Source organism: Xiphophorus hellerii, chromosome 5 (assembly GCF_003331165.1).
Source record: "Xiphophorus hellerii strain 12219 chromosome 5, Xiphophorus_hellerii-4.1, whole genome shotgun sequence".
Lineage (NCBI taxonomy): Eukaryota > Metazoa > Chordata > Actinopteri > Cyprinodontiformes > Poeciliidae > Xiphophorus > Xiphophorus hellerii.
The window spans coordinates 31,039,491-31,057,922 of NC_045676.1; positions in this window are offsets into that span (position 1 = coordinate 31,039,491).

An 18,432-nucleotide genomic window follows, 5' to 3' on the forward strand; every position below is an offset into this window, starting at 1 on the left:
GTCATCACAGCCCAGTTTTGTTTACAGATTGTCTGTTTTTAAGTAGTTTGAATCCTCATCCTGTCGGGATTAAAGAATCCTGACAGAGTGAAAGATACTCCTAGCAGAGGGAGCGAGGCGAGCCATCAACCATTTTCTAAAACCTTCTTAGACAATAATCACACAATAATCCTTGAATATGCACAACACAGAGAAGGTAACTCAGGATGTACATGGCAGTGTACTTTAAAGTGAGAAGCACAACACTTCCTAACATCTGAATGAACATCATTTTTATGACTGACATATGGCTGGAGTTAATACGACGGCGTATTAGGACCATTAGATAGAAACATTAAGAGGGAGTGCATTTCCACTAAAAGACTCATTAAAATTCTTTGGAAAATAAAATGAACATTCCAAAAGTCAAAAATCTTTGACTTTTGAAACTTCTATGTTTTTTCTAGATAATTTCTGAGATTAATATCTAAGTTTCACAATTTTTTTTCTAGCAGATTCTCAACTTTCAAACTCCATTTCTCAATTTCCATGTTTTTTTCCCCAAAAAAACTTTCTGAGTTTAATCTAAAAAAAAGTTTTTTGTTTTTTTTTTTAAGCAAAGTTTGAACTTTTCAAACTTGTAAATGGTTATTTCTAAAGGAATTCTGAAATTAATCTAAATATTTCTGAGGTTGTTTTTTTTTTTATTTGGCAGAAATTTACTCTTCCTTTTTTATTCTATCTACAGTAGCCCCACCGTCATACATCAGTCTTCTTTCTCCAGGACCCACAATGAGAAATGTAAAAGGTCAAAATAAATCTTTGCATATGAAAGCCCTGTGATAGACAGGCAAAAGGTCCATGTACACAACTTCTAACATTTGACCCCAGGAGATGTTGGACATTTTCATTTTACTTATGTTGTGATTTCATTCTTTTTTTCACTCGTTGTTCTTGACATGAAAATGCAAAAATGAAAACATTTGTTGAAATGTTCTATAAATATGCCCAGCCACGTTTAAGAACAATAGAAACGGTAACTTAGAATCTTTGCCTGAATAAAGTGTGTAGTTCAGTAAGTTAGAGTAAAACACAAATATCTTATAGTTTCAACATTTAACCCTCCTGTTATGTTTGTTTCTGAGGTACAGCAATAATGTTCGTGGGTCAATTTGACCCAGGGAGTGTTTAATCATGTAATAATGTCAGAAACCAAAAAATTCCTCCAAAACATTTTTGTATCTGATTATTAACTCGTATAATATCAATATTAGTGCAATTATGTTTTTTTTATTTCTCACAAATAAAAGATCAATGACTACAACCTACTTATTTACTCATTTGGACACAAAAAATGGAATTTACATTTTTTATGTCCACTGAAAAAAACTTAGACACAAAAAACACAATGATTTCCCTGAAATTGATCTTATAAAAAAATGTCATATTACATTTGATTTTTTTTTCAATGGGTGATCTTTATAATTGAACTTGAGACACACATACTGTTCAGGGTCAACTTGACCCGCTGATTAAAATCAAGATAAATGAGTCATGTAGAGAGTATTTATGTTTTCCTCCACTTCTGCTGAGTGTCACTCAGTTTGTCCACGGGAACAGAAAAGATTCCCGTCAAAAGTTGCATGAACACCTGCTTTCTCGCAGTTTCCTAGTGAAGTAAAGAGAATAGTGAGAAAGTGGGCTTGTGTGTGTGTGTGTTGAAATATGATTCATAGCTGCAAGGAAACATATAGAATTGAAAATTTTTTAAAATCTTTTTTACCCTAAATTGATCCGAACAGTATCAATGTAAAAAGTAGATGCAGGGGGCGTTGCAAATGTGTAAAATGAATACACTTTAAATTTATTTGCAGAGTGAAAACGTTTCATGCAAAAACAAGTATGTCCAACTATTTTTAAAAAATTGTTGGAAGTATTAACCCTTTAAAAAGGGTCAATTTGACCCGCAACATAACAGGAGAGTTAAGTATACAAAGCCTGATGATAATTGTAGTATTTTACTTTTAATGAATATATTTCCTCTGCTCTTTCACATCAATCTGTCTGCAAAATACATTTTAGATAAAGCCAGAACAACAGAGAGCCTCCACAGTTTCCACATTTATTCATGACATTTTGACACCTGCTCACTTAGAGCAAGCAGTCATAGTGTAGATTAACATGATTTAATTCTAATCTTCAGGATTGCGGCCTCATCCGCATGTGATTATGCTGCTAAGTGTGACCCCTGTGAGCAGGCTAAGTGGGTTATTGGTGTTACCGACTATTTCGGACTTAGTCCGCAGTTGTTCTGATCCAGTGACATATGGTACACATATAAGCCAAACCTCCATGAAGCGTACGTTTCCGGACGGGTGAAATCTGTTTTCACCTTGGGAAGTGCACAGTGATGTGGAAGCAAATGGAAGCCTGTTTGATTTTTCTGAGACTAAAAACTAACAAAATATCTTATGTTAGTTTTGTCCACACTAATCTAACTGACAAACGTTTATGCTTCATATTTTTGAAGAAAATAGACATCGAAAGCCTTGTGTTTCAACACAGGTTCAGTTTTAAGGAAAACCTGTCCAAGCGACTCAAACAACTGGATGACAGAATCTGCAGTCAAACTCCGGCTCTCCCCCCAAAATCAATATAGAACAAAATTACAGAATGTGGAAACAATGACATTTAGTAAGGCAAAGATTATTCTCTGAGAAAATTAGCCAACTATAATGATAAGTCGATTTTTCACCCTTTTGTCCTTTTCAGCAAACTTCTTTGCTAATTAGACCCAAACGAGTCAAGTGAAGGTCAAGAACAAACAAAACGGGCTGGTAAAATCCATCAACGATAACCTCAGCCAACCTCAATCTTTGTGTGGTTTAACAAATTGTTGTGTAGAGTTTATAATTAACACCTATGTCAAGTTTTGTGTCAATAAACCCAATTAAAGCACCTTAATCACCTTTCCTCTCTCCGTTTAATCTATATTCTGATAGCTTTCTGCGCGTCGCCATCAAATGTGAATGAATCACTGTTGTCAGGGATTTTTGCAGAATTGCTGATGACTACAGTACTATTGAACGCAATCAATTACTCCCAAAGCCTGTCAATACATTAATCAGCCTTTGGAAGACCCATTAGTACTGATCAGAGACCAGAGCCTCGTCTGCAGCCCATTCAATCAGAGAGACGCCCCCAAACCAGCGGGGCCCTGTGGAGCTCATAATTTGTCTTTTTACGCCAAGCAGGATTTCATCAAGCCCCTATTGTGGTCGGGAGAGCTCAAAGTGATTCCACAATGTATTCCATTATTCAAAAGACATCTGCCAAGTTTATTCATTTTGAATACTAAATTGGACGATTGTATCAAATCTACTGTTAATCAAGGTCTAAGAATAGGTTTTTATTGTTTTCGCTGAAGCTTTCACTTCATGAGCAAAGTGATCTAGTTCCAACGCCAAAGTAACGGTAGCGATACACTCGAACTGTTGATGACACCTGAACTAAAGTATTTTTAGTTAGGCATAGAAGCCTCTCACTAGCTGTGGCTTCATTACAAATGTGACCAAATGTTTGACTACATTCTGCTAATGTCAAAAATACAGTTTTGTAGTTGCGGTATTTCCATTAAATAAGAAATTAAATGTGCTTGTTTGTAAGTAATTCCAAATCATGGCAGTGACGGATGTAAACAGTTGTGTGAGATATATTCATATTTCATCCATGGTGCCAGCGCTCATCATCTATCAGCCGTCAGAGGAGACGTTGGCGTTGGAGCCCGTTATACTTTGGAGTGGCTGCGTATGCGGCGTTTTAGGGAAGCTGTCTGTGATTTTATTGAAATGCTATGGACCTCAACACGTTGGAATGTGTTGGAAGGATTTTATAGTTAATTATCATTTATTTGCTTTACCTTTATTTTATAATATCATCCATTTCATTTACCTTTGCATTTACATTTTAATAATGTGCTTTGAGTGTTTTGAAGTGCTTTGAGTGTTTTGAAGTGTTTGCAGAAACTCTGGAAGCGGCCTGCTGAGGAGTGAAAAAGGAGGATACCATGAACGAGACATTCCGGCATTGATTGCCCAGAGGAACTGCAAACCTATAGTCTTATGAAATATGCTTTTGAAGATTGTATGAATGAGTTGTGTTCATGTGAGTGTGCAGCTGTTTTCTGCTCCCCCTCCCTTCAGGGCTGCACACTGTCATGTAATTAGGGAGTTCCTAATTCTAATAAAAGCAGGGTAAGACTCAGTTGAAGCTTCAGAGCATAGGCAGAAATCTGTTACTGGGTTTCAACTGTGCTCTCCCTGCAGGTGAAACTAAATTCTGACTCTTGTCTCTTCTTTGTGTCTGTGTTTAGGTAATTTAGACCTAACAGAATGACACGCATCTTTTATTAACTATGTGATGCTATGTGAAAAACGTGATGCCATAGAAAATGACGTACTGGCATCACCTGCTATGCATCCGCTGTGTAACATTCACAGACTAATAGCCAGAAGTCAGGCTGACAAAATGTTAATAATTTAAAAAATTTGGCCACAAATATTGCAAAGCTTACAAGCCATGTATTCAACAAATGTGTACACAGTCAAAGCAACTGCACTGGAATGACCTAATGAAAACTCTTCATTTCAGGTAACACTGCATGGAGAACTGGTTATGCTTCCTGTAGAGATAAGACAATGCAAAATCAATACTTAATAATATATATTGAGATGTGTGCTGGCACAGAAACCATAACCAACTGGCACCTTGGACCAATTTTATTTTTTACCTCCACAATTTTAACTATGAATTAAAAATTTGCATATTGTACTTTTTGCTCCAGTCATATTCAGACAGGATCAGATCAGAGGTCTGCAACCTGCAGCTCCACAACTCTGAGGCTCATTTAATATATTAAACAGTGAAATAGTCTTCTTTTTCTTCCTTCCTTTCTTTTTTTTCTTATAATTCTTTCTTTGTGTTGTTCTGTGCCCCCACAAAGAACAACCCCTAAATGTCAGTATGATGGTTCAACCAAACTGACTGAATAACTTCCTGATTCATTCAGCAAACAATTATCAGGCTTATGGGCTCTCAGAGGATTCAAATTTCACTAGCAGTCGGCCACTTGATCCCTGAATAATAGTAAAAAAAACAGACTGCAGTCATGGCAAATGTGAGAGGGCTCACCAATGACATACACACACTTGATACCAATACACATGTATGCAGAATGGGAGAAGATCAAAACACACTCAAGGACTTCAAAGACTTGATGTGCCGCAAAATCCCCTTCAGTTCCCCACATTTAGACTAGAGCTCAATAACAATTATTCAAAACTATCATTGCAATATCCATGTTTGAAGTATTATCATCACAACAGATTGCTTGGACACAAAATTTGGTGTCACTCTGCAAATCAATAATATATTTGGGTATTTGGATGGACTGACTGATCCAAACCTGTTCAACATCTTTAGTAGCTAAGAGGCTAAAGCTCATTAAGAGTGTTGGGGTGATAATGTGGTGGTGAAGAAAAGACTCAGGAAAAATGTGCAAATGTCCAGCAAAAGCTTCTGTTGCTACGCTGCTTTCAACCTGTGTGACAAAAAGAGATTTAAACTTTTTGACATTAGTATCAAAATTGCAACTTTTTAAGCAAATTTTCTGGTGTCTTATTTAAAATTTGGTAAGTTGAGAATAAGTATTTAGTTCACTGTCAGAATGGTGTTTAGTGGAGAACTTACCTGACTCTTAAACATTTTCCCTTCTGAAAAGCTAAAACTTTAGATGTGTAGCTTAGTAGGATACTGTCCAATAGAATAAACAAACAAACAAAAAAAGCAACAGTTTCATTAAACTGGTGTTTAGACCACAGACTGGTGTACTGGATTCCTAACGTAATTGTTCCAGTTTTGTATTTAGATCATTCTGTTTGGAGCCACTTGGAACCGAGACCCAGAACGCAACAGGTGCAGATCTGGAAAAACAAATGGATTGAGGGCTCAGAACTGGGCTCAGGCCTGATTACCTCCTGTAAGCCCCATCAGCTGATGCCTCGGTGGCCTGCATCCACTGGTCTTATTGAACAAATCCGCAAAGTGGAGTGATCCAAAGAGGATTTATCAGACTCTGTTTTGGGATAATCTTTTCACAGGTAGACCGAAGTTATTAGGTGATCATTAAGAAAGTCACTGCAGGCAGCGGACAGGCCTCCTCCTCAGACATGTACAGGAGCCCTTGGTCAAACATCAAGCTTATTAATGGTTCCCTCAGCAGAAACCACCTGCTAAACTGTTGCACAAAATAAGATTAATTTATCCAGCTTACGCCGCTCCTGTCTTGGTTTATTGGGTACAAGTTAACTAATGTGCTGCCCATTATGAAACAACTGCCCCACTTCATGTTGCTACCACTTCAGTTCAGGCTCAGAGAGAGTAATTCATTGTAAAGTAAAGTTCCCAAACATAAGATAAGAAAATAAGACTTTGTTTTTATGAGTGCTTTCAGACGTACAGCACTTTTCACACTTACTGGAAACCTCTGAGAAAGATGAGGACAGAAAATGTTTCATTTATTGCAGTCATGTGACATCTTTCCAAAAAAATACATAAAATCCAACATTTGGTTAGAATTTTAAATGTTCACATTAAACATTTTTGATCAGTGGGATCAAAAACAAAGTAAGACATAATTGTTCTTTTGCTCTATGGAGGAGTGTTTCCATATCGCTGACGCATGTCCTCCTATGTCCCAGATATGATGTAACACAGTTCCCAATTCCACTTAGGCGCTCTTTAAAATGGGAAAACAAGTAAACATGACAATAAGTGAAGTTTTAGGTGCGTTAGAAATAGCAAGAAAAATGTCAATTCGTCAAAACGTCACCATATCTGCAAAAAGTTTGACGCAACTATAATTGTGATAAGTCTGGATGAAGATGTAAGTTTACGTTGCTGGTTTTCACAACTGTTGACTGTATGTAATGGTTTTAATGTTTTTATGAAGTAAAGCACTTTTACTGCCTCGTTGCCGAAATGCGCTATGTCAATAAACTTGATTGATTAAATGTATAATACATATTATTTCAAGGCACTTTATAAGAAAAGGTCCCACATTTTATAGAATAATATACTTTTTCACAGGGTTTAGATTTTAACATAATTTCTGTTGATAAAATCTAATTTATTTAATTCTGAAAATAATTACAGACTAATTTCAGCTAATCTGCTAAAACAGTGGGCAGATGACAGTACAGAAAAGGACTTGTTCTAGAAATTTCTGATGATCTGATCAGACCTTTCGCTTCTCTGTCTGACTTACAAAAAGAACAGAACTGTAACAACTTTACTTTCAGAGATCTTGATTCCTTTTTTCTAGCCGCTCCCGCTTTAATAACCTTTAAAACTGTTGCTTGTTCACACTGAGCAAAAAAAAAGAAGAAAAAAGTCATTCGTTTTTCTCTGGTGTCATCCTACAGGCTATTAAAAGAACAAAAGCTTCTAAGCAGTCGCAGGCATGAAGAGGAAAACCTCCACCGAAAGGTGTTTCATCTCCGGCGGCGGCCCTTTTTCGGGATTCATTTGTCATCATCCATCCGACGCTTTTGGCCTTCTAATTAGGAGGAGAATACAGAGCCGCAGTGTTTTGTGAGAGAAGTGACTTAAAGAACAGAGCCGGTCCGTCCCCTCTGCATGTGTTCCCCAACAGAAAGGACTGTGAGGGCCGTTTGTGTTGCTGGGGCCCCGATATTCACAGTTACTGTCTGAGGAGCCATCAGGCCCGATAAATGACTCTCACCGTGAAAATATTCTCCAAATAAATGGCCGCTGAAACGTGTGGCCATGGGGACGGCAGAGCAACTGTCCATTAGCTGAAGTAGCCGAGAAGATGCAAAAAGCTCCATTGTAATATATCTGCTTACTTCATGCACTGAAGCTGAAGTCATAAATCTGTATACAGAACGAGCACATAGGATTTGTGTAGACACCTGATACCGTGATTGTTAACCTGAATGCACAGATCGTTCCGCAGGTAAAGTTGAATCGATGTTTTGAATTATGGAGCTTCTGCTAAGGTGCTGGCACTTTTTTCTGCACTAACAATGTATGGATCATAAGGAATCATATTAAAAGCACATTAATAGTAGGGATGTAATGATGCATGCAGCTCAGACAGGACATTACACATCAGGTTCACAGGAAAGAGATGAAATGTTAGCGATAGCAATATCTAAATATTTATCCCAAAAAAGACTAAACAAATCACTTGAGTTTTTATTTTTTAAATAAAATGTATAAGGAGTTTGACCTAATGCTGTTGCCTAATGCTAAGGTTGTTCTAATACCAACTAACATTGAGAAATGCTCGGTTTTGTCATTCAGCAGATAGAATAAAGGTCTCAAAATGTACTGCAAAGAATCTACTGTATGTTCAGCCTGGAACAAAACAACAAGGCAAAAAATCACTTCCTGTTAGACTTCAAAATAAGATTCTCAGACAGATACAGGAGAATAAATTTTAAGTACTTACCATAACTTCTGAGTCTTATAATATCTACATTTCACAAGACGAAGTCACACACTGACAGTAAATTGACTGCAGAGCGAGGCAGACTTTACTTTAACAAGGATTCTTGTGGCGTTTCAGTACCGCAGCAGCTCGAGCAATGAGGTCACATTACATGAAAGCTACCAGCTAGACTTCTTTTGAAAATGAACTACAGTCACGTTTAATGTAGGTTGTCACCTATAGAATAACATGGCAGCTAGTTTTTCACTTGTTTTTTCATTTCATTGTGAATGATTATTTAGTTGAGATTAAATGCATTTTCTTTAAATTGAGCTTCCACTTAAATGGGGATGTTATTATTATTATTATTTATTTATTTTTTATCAATTTCTTCATTCAAATTTGGCGCATTGTCTATGGGTGCAGGAAAATGTTTGAGTCTTACAACACTGCACAACGCAGAATGTACAGTTTGTATTTTGTGATCATTTTTACTGTAAGTGTTCTTTAGAGGGTTTAATAAAAATACATCACTGGAATGTGTCTTTGAATTCATCCAACAAGTTGAGAAATTAGGAGGAAGGTTATCTTCCTCCTAATTGGTCCTAATTGGCATGTGGCTGTTTGATGCATTTCTTTGTTCGCTTCTGAAAGCAAACAAAAAACGTTTTTTTTGTTTTTTCAATCTTTGGACCCAAAGAGGGACGATCTAGAGTCAGCACACAGCTGCAGTGACTACAGCTGGAAACTAGAGATCAAGCCTTAAATCTGGGTGCATTGATGGACTCTGATCTGAACCTTCAGAATCACATAAAGACAGTTACAAAGTCGTCCTTCTATCACCTGAAGAACATTTCCAGGATTAAAGGTCTAATGTCTCAGAAAGATCTAGAGAAACACATCCATGCGTTTATCTTTAGTGACATTGATTAGTGCAACAGTGTCTTCACAGGTCTGACTAAAAAAAGCTGCTGCTGGCGTTCTGACTAAAACCAGGACGATAGGAGCTCATCACTCCAGTTCTAAAGTCTTTCCACTGAGAGAGTAAACTGTAAAATACTGCTGTTAGTTTATAAATCACTGAACGGTTTAGCATTACAGTACATTAATGATCTGCTGTTGTTGTATCAGCCTTCCAGAACCTCTCAGGTCTTCTGGTACTGGAGTGATCTGCATCAGAACCAGAACCAGAACCAAACGAGGAGAAGCAGCATTCAGCTTCTATGCATCACAAATCTGGAACAAACATCCAGAAAACTGCAAAACAGCTGATGCACTGACTTTCTTTAAATCAAGGCTAAAACCCAGCTGTTAAAGTTAACTTTGATCAGGAGTAAATGGAACATTGACAAACATGATTGTTTTTGATGACTGCATTTCAAGATGTAATGTTCATCACAGTTGGTGACTGAACGGTGTCTTTATGGTGTAAAGCACTTTGAACTGCCTTGTTGCTGAAATGTGCTACACAAATAAACTCGATTTGACTTTTCCGTTGCCATGGCTCTGTTCTAAGGTCTTGTCTCTAAGGATCGGTCGATGTGAACCCCAACTTGCTGAGACTCATTTTAACCAGCTGATAATCTGACCTTCATAGGATTACTTCTAGAATTTGTGAATAGTTTCAATGACAAAAAAAGCTGTGATAGGTATTACCCAGAGAACTAAAACATATTGTCCCACAATCTGCACCGACGCCGTGATGTCTTGTGACTTCCTCTGTTTTTCCTGCAGGTTGTTGCAGCTGTCCCCCCTCTGTGTTAAGCATACTTGCAGGCAGTGATACAGGTTTCCTGCTGTTGGACCTGCCCTCTCTGTCAGTCAGACTCTTCACACCTGACTGCCAGCTGAAATCCCCAGATTATGGCCAGCAGATCCCTGCTGTGTCTGAAATGCTCCATTGAGCAGCATGTTTAGAGATGTGTGGGCTCATCCACACCAATCTCTGCTTCTTACCGCAACCCCACATGGAGGCATTAATGGACTGATTGATCCAGAAATAAATAATAGCACAGGCAGGACGGGAGGTGGTGAGACACGGGTTCACTGCAAGTGTAAAATCTCGCTCTGTTTAGTCTATATTTTGGCCCTCACACACTATAAAAAGGTGCGTTCTACCTCTTGAAAGTTGTTCAAACAAAGCAGACTGATTCCCCTAAACAGATGGCGTGACATAAAACTTAATTTTTATGTAAAGCTACTCCCAAAAACAGACACAGCTTTACGCATAGCGTGGGATATTTACCCTGAAACAACAGAGGTGGGGAAACATGTTTAGCGCAGTGAGACTAAATATTTTGTACAGAGAGTTATTCCTTTTATTCCCTCTTTTTGTGACATAAACTTTTTCCTTTACAGTAAATGTTGTCACAGTGCAGGCATATTTGCTTTCCAACTCACTTATTCAATCCATCTTTATTCAATTATGAGTTATTTCATAATTTTTGGAACCCTTGACATGGTTTCTGACTTTATTAAATCATTTTTTGCAACTTCCATTCTGGTCAACCCCCGATTTCCTTATTTGCCAGCACCTAAACATGACATGGATGTTACTACTGGTGAAAACACCGAAGAAGACGACAGGAAGTGGTGGAAGGATGATGTGTTCTTTTTTTTTATTTTTATTGTTTCTGAAAATGTGCAGCTGGCTCCACCAGAGCTCTCACAGCATCGCACACTTCATAAAAAGTCAGATCACTTCAACGTGTTGAATTTGTAGCACTTCTGTAAAATGGCCGACTACAATTTCCCCAAAACACAGCAAACGTAGTCGCTCCTAAGGAGGCGGGGCTTGTTACTCCAAAGCATGAATAAAATGCTTTGGAGTTTTATAACTCTGTCAGCCAATCCTCTGATTGGCTGATAGATTATGAGCGCTAGCACCATGGATGAAATGTGAATGTATCTATGTAACTGTTCACACCCGTCACTGCCATGATTTTAATGACTTATTGTGTGAACAAGATTATTCCCGTGTGATTTTAATTACAATTACATTTACTTAAAGGAAACACAACAATTGCGTTTTGTTGTTTTTTGTTTTGTTTTATTTTTTTTCAACATTAGCAGAATATAGACAAATATTTGTACACATTTGTAATGGCTGCAGTCTGTCTGTTGTTGCAAGCCAAACGTTTGCTTTGCAGTTAACATGCTATGCACATTCAAGGTGTTTTCAGACACGCAGAGTCCTGAAGTGGTCCCTTCAGTAGGGGGAGAACAGCAATAACAAGCCTCAGATGAAGGCTGAGATTAGGCGCAGTGGAGCTCCCTCTTCAGATAATTCAGCTCTAATCTGTGCTCTGCAGGTGTGCGTTTGGTGCTGAGAAGGTGAACCCGGCACCTCGACAAAGATTTACTCCCGCCTCTCTCTGCGTCTTATCATGCAACGGGAAGCCATGCGCGAAACGCAACACAATTTAGTACAGACGACTTTAAGAGTTTCTATCGCAGCACTATGGGTGTATGGCTGAAGAAGCCTGAAACTCAATCCTCACAAAATGTAGGCAAAAGGTGCATCTTTCTGCTACAGCTAAAGCCTCTTAAAAAGCATTCAGAGTATTTTATATATATTTATTCATATTCATACATATTACATATATTTTTTCTGCATTTACAGGCAAGGTTTGCCTTGTTGGTTTGTTTACATGCTTTTACCTCTGCTTGTTCTGGAAACGGAGCCTGTTGGTTGCACCTTACATGGCAGAAGAGAATATTAGTTCATAACCAATCAACAACTTCTACAGCTTTGAAAATGTGTATTTTTAATTTTTCCAATTAAAAATAAATGAAATAGTTGTCTGCGATCATTCATTAGTTTAAATTTTCGTCATATATAAAACAAAATCTCCATTTAAAAAGATGAATACTAATGTCATTTAGGTTTGGGTTGAAAAAAAAAACATCTTTAATGTGTTTGTAGGCAATGCTAAATTGGAGAAAAAGACTATTAAGGCCTCAGTAACATCTGTCTTTCATCGTACATTCATTGCAAATTAGAATTTGGTCAAACTACAAAATATTTTGTAGGTAGCTTCTTTTAATGCTGAAGTTTGTCGTTCTCTGAAAACACAATGACTAATTGCACACTAAAAGGCGGATGGTAATTTGCCATCCAATGAAACATTTTATTTATTTATTTATTTTCAAATTTCAAAGTTAGGCTGATGAAAGACGGTGGGTGGTGCATGATTAAACAGGAAAGCTTGGCAATCAGAGCAGATTGGGCTCATCAGGGAGGAAAAAGCAAAAACTCCCCCTTTTTTTAAAAGAAATATGAAACAAGCAGCTATGAAAAAGAAAAGTATTCTTTTTTTAACCAGTGGAACTTCAACAAAATGTGTTGTGCCACAGTAGAGTTTTCTTTGGCTATTAATAATTGCTTCGGGCAATTATTAGTAAAACTATTAATTTAGATAAAAAATTATCGAGAGAAAAAAAGCCAAATAGTTCAGTCTCAGTTATTGTTTAACAATAGATGAAGGTATAAATCCAGTAGCGGAGTTTCTTCAAACAGCAAGATACTGCACCAGAATAAACAGACAACTTATCTTTATTATAACAAAGTTTATTAACAAAAAGAATTCAAACTTGCAGTTAAACACTTCAATAAACTCACTACAAGTGCTGTTCATATAAAACACACGACAAGTAAGAATCTCCTCATCAACGAAACGTGAAGTCTTGTCTGAACAGGCTGTGTCCAGCAGGGACGACATGTTGAATTTAAAACCCCAAAATGTCCACCAGACCCGGAACACTGGCTAAAAAAACAGACCAATAAACACCACACTACAGGACTACAGAACGTCAAACACAGGTTTTAAAAAAATAATTACACTTACATGTCGTCTAATCATCTGGAAAAAGATGGGAAGTAAGCAAAATAAATACCCGAATTATTAAAATTTGTGACTACAAAGAGTGTATAAAAGCTTTGATTGCAACTGTAAGTGCAAAGAGCCATTTAAGTCATCATGATTACTGCATGGGCCTGTACAAAAGGCCTTCAGCCATGTGACGCTGTGGAAAGACTTCACACAAACAGAATTAAAACAAGGACCGGAGCACAGAAGGAGCTCAGCAAAATGTGAAATTGAGACGCTCGCCCAAAAAGCGGGAGAGAAGAAAAACGCGTTCTGTTGGGTGATTTCAGACCTGTAATCATAAAGAAGCCACAGGCTCTAAATGGAGAAGGTATTGGAGGCAGTCACCTCTGGCGAAACAAAACAAACAAAAACAAAAACTTTGGTAAGTCTTTTGACAGTAGCTCTGAACTACTTACACTGGTTCTGTCTTTTACACACCTGAAAAATTTAAATTGTAAGAAAAATGTCCAGGAACACTTGATATAGGATGTTTTTATTTTTGTTTGTTTGTTTTGAATTAATATTTTTTGTAAAAGAAAAAATAAAAGGAAATAGTTTGCATATGACTAGACACATGTATGTGTGTTTCTGGAAAAGTAAATAAGAAACGCAGTGTCTGTGAAATTGGCTGTTGTGTTTTATGTTCAATTCTGCCTCGCCTCGTGTTTTCCATTTCCACTTTGGACTTTCAGAGCCGATCGGGCACCAAAGCAACAAACATGCAGTCTTAGGTTTCCAGCGGTTTTGCACTCGCATCACAAAATCTATAGTTCATATGTGGAAAAGGTTTTGAGAATATTTCTGCGAATCACCATTTATTTACTTTTTGTGTGCATGTTCTTGTATTTTAGAAGTTCAGTTTGAACTTTTTCAATGACATCATTTCATGTTGTGTGTTGTTGCGATACAAATATGACAATACAGAAAAGGATTTCCCACACCTGCATCTTTTTTTCTTTTTTTTTTAAACATTCAGTGAATCTGTGGGCCAGTGCAGCTTCATTTCAAAGCAGTTCACCGGCTTTGATTTAACGTATCCTGAGGATCTGAGGTGGCATTTGTGCTCAAAGGGAATTAAAAATAAGGCCCTCGGCTGTGTAATCATGTTTTAAAAGTGAGTGCCATCATCTTAAAACATTAAAAGAAAGAATAATATCAGTGCCGAACAGGTACCTCTTGAAACGATGCCAGTGTTTCGTCATTGTTGCGTATAAGAACCTGGACGGATCTGCATTTGGAAGCAGATTAAGACGTCTCACTGATGCCCGAGATGCTGCGTGTAAACACTAAGCGACATGCCGGGGAACATTTTAGCAAAAAGTCGTTTTAGAACAGCTCCTTTAGTTCAGCCTTGTCGCATAATGTTCAGGAAAAATTGGATGTGGGCACCAAATGCTCCTTTTTTACTCAAGTCAAATTCATTTTAACTCCACACAGTTCAAGTGCTACCTTTTTCTTTTTCTTTTTTTTTAATCTAAAGTTTCCAACAAGTCAGCATTTCTTTCACTATTTTTCCTAACTGTTGGTTCTTTGAAAAAAAAAAAAACCTTTAGCACTTTTTAAGGTTCCAACGCAGCAGGGTAAGCTATAAAACTGCAGTTCATTTGTCTCCTCTCAGATGGAGTATGTAGATGGCTACTGCCTCTCCGGTGCTTTAATGCTGCGGGCTGCGGTGTGGTAAATGGTCGAGCGATTCAGCCTCTTTCTCTGCACAGTTAGCCAGCTCTCAGCTGGCAAGCTCCTTTCAAATTTATTTCCCGTCCAAAAAGGAGAGAAGAATATGCCAAATGGACCGTGTATCCTAACGTGTGTGTGTGGGTGTGTGTGTGTGTGTGGGCGTGTGTATGGAAAGGCAACGAGTCAAGATTCCTGAACAATATTTTCTGTAAGGCCTTGATTTTAATTCAGCTTGAAACATTCCTATGCGTGTTGATGGTTGAGGTATAAAATATGTGGGGTTTTTTTTCCTTTTTTTTGCAGACAGTAGTTTCAAGAGGAGTGTTGTGTATGAAAACTGATAAATGACTGTAGTGTGGAAGCGAAGCAGAAGTTACAGCTGGTGGCACACAAGCCAAATGGTGATGCATTCATGACACAAATAGTCTAGCGTGGAAATACATGAAGGACAGAACCAAAAGTACCAGGAGTCTTAAATGTAAAGAATGAAGTGATACTGGAGAAACAAGAGTGACAAATGTAAATGTAAAGCAGAACACGTCACCAACGTCACAAAGACCGTAACGAGAACAAAAGGCATGGTGGAAGAAACAAAGGAGAATTTATACTGATTTAGACGATAATGACTGACATGCTGCAGGTGTTACATCGAGCAAATTAGGAGCCGCTGGAAGGAGGGCAGAGAAAACAAGACAGACGCAAACCCGGGAACAGATGAATATATTACAACACGTCCATTTTAACTTCCAGGTTTGATTTTCACACTTTTCTACTGTGAAATTTAGGCTTTTTTTGGGGTCATTTTTTACATGTCTGTGTTGCTCTTTGATGGCTGTTTTAAGAAAGCTGTATTTATTTGCTGTTTAAGCAAGTCTAGTAATAGAATTATCCTATTGTTGACTAATGTTAAATCTAGTGTAGTAAGATACTCATCTGTACATTGGAGACATTGGTATGACTGACTCCTGAATCTTTTTAATGTGATTTTTACACTGAGTCTGCAATATAATCTATCTATCTATCTATCTATCTATCTATCTATCTATCTATCTATCTATCTATCTATCTATCTATCTATCTATCTATCTATCTATCTATCTATCTATCTATCTATCTATCTATCTATCTACACCATTTGCTGAGTAACAATATTAAGTGTTTTAACAGGAAAAGGCCTGTGATTATATCCTTAAAAAAGAAATGCACATTGTTTTCAAAGTCAAATAGCAAACAGTGACTCTTCTTAAAGCTGTAGTATATCACTTTAATAAAGACTATTGTTTAGATATTTTGTCATTATGTTGTAACAGTTTGTTACGAGACAGATAATCTGTGAAAAGATCGAACTGCTACACGTCCTCCCTGAGCTAGTACTGTTGTCTGAAGAAATGCACCAAAAACAACCAATCAGAGCCAGGGGGAGGAGGGGCTTATCAATGTCAATCATCCTCATGTACATTCTGCTAAATGTGCTAGTGGTGGGAAAACAGCTAAACTGTTTATCTGCTGTCACTGGTGACCATGCTAGCTAGCATGAGCACTAGTTAGCATTTGCCAACTTTCTGCTATGTAGCAGAAAGCAGGGAGTGGGAGGACAAGGGGAATGAGCAGCGCCACACATGATTGTGACTGGCAGCGCTAAGACCCGCCTCCTGGCTCTGGTTGTTTCTAGTTAGCACTGGGAGAAGGCAGAAAACCCAAATTTATTTTTTCATAGATTTTCTGTCCCTACCAAACTGTCATGACATACTGACAAGTTTCAACACATATGTAAAACAAAATTGTTTTTTGAAAGTTACATACTGCAGCATTAAAAAATAAGCACTGATGGAGTCTGCCTGTAGCTTTAGCAATGGCAGCAGAGGAAGCGAAGGAAACCGATCAGTCCACCTTGGTTATGCTTCCAAATATTGAATCAGACATCTGGTTCAGGTTGACACTTCTGTCTTTGCAGTGGAGGACGGCTGCTTACAGCACAGGCAATTTCCAGTAAACTTCTTAGCGTGGAACTGGCGCAACACATGCGTCACGGCCAAACATTAGCTGGTTTTGTGTGTCAGGGCTCTTTGAATCACTATAATTAACTATAATTAATTTCAGAGAGCTGGTTGATTAGTTTGTCTGGTGAGCTCTATTAAAGGAAATCTACTGAAGAAGGATGTTCCACATTATTAAACAGGCCACAGGTTTCAAGCAATATGGAAAAGAGAAAGGATCTCTGCTGACGAAAATGATCAGAAAATGTAGTGCCATATGACAAGATATGAAAACATTAGATATTTAACAAAAATTGAAGCGTTATCGTACTGTGAAGAGATTTGGGGCTGATTCAGAACAAAGATGGGTTTGTACAGATAAAGGCAGAATGAGGAAGATTTCTGTTAGACAAATTCACAGGATTAAGAGAGCAGCTGTTAAAATGCCTTTACAAAGCAGCAAACAGTTATTTGAAGCTGCTGGAGCCTCTGGAACCTCAAGGTGGAGGATCCTCCAGAGGCTTGAGGTGCATGAACCTACTATTGGGCCCCTAACCAGAGCTCACAAGCAGAAACGGTCTCAGTGGGCCCTGCTGTACATGAAGATTAATTTTCACAGAACAGAACAGACTTGTTCACTGATGACTGCTGTGCAGCCCGGGAAGGTTCAGATAGACGCAGTAGTGGATTGGTGGTGGATGGCCACCACGTCCCAACAGGCTGTGACGTCAGCAAGGAGGTGGTGGAGTCATGCTGTGGGCTGAAATCATGAGGAGAGAATCATTGGTCGGCCCCTTCAGAGTCCTGAAGGTGTGAAAATGACCTCGGCAAAGTAGATGGACTTTCTGACTGATCACTTTCTTTCATGGTTCAAAAAGAAGAGCAGAACCTTCAGTAGCAAAATCATTTTCATGCATGACAATGAATGCTGCAAGGAATATCACTGTGTCATTGGCTGCTATGGGCATAAAAGGGGAGAAACTCATGGTGTGGTCATCATCCTCCTCTGACCTCTGACCTCAACCCTATTGAGAACCTTTGGAGTTTCCTCAAGCAGAAGATCTGAGGGTGGAATGCAGTTCATATCAAACCAGCAGCTCTGGGAAGATATTCTGACATCCTGCAAAGAAATTCAAGCAGAAACTTTCCACAAACTCACAAGTTCAATGGATCAAGAATTGTGCTGTGATATCAAAGAAGGTCCTATGTTAACATGGAACTCTGTCTGTTAAGATGTTTTTGATTGAAATAGTTTTTGATTTTACTACATGTGAACACTTAATGCTGCACATTCAAAGAATGACCGTTTGCAGTTCTTTATAATCAAAAATGTTTTTAGAAAATCTGCTGTGCATAATAAATTGGAACATTTTGCATTTTGACTTTTTTATTTTTGAAGAAAATACAGTTCTCCTGG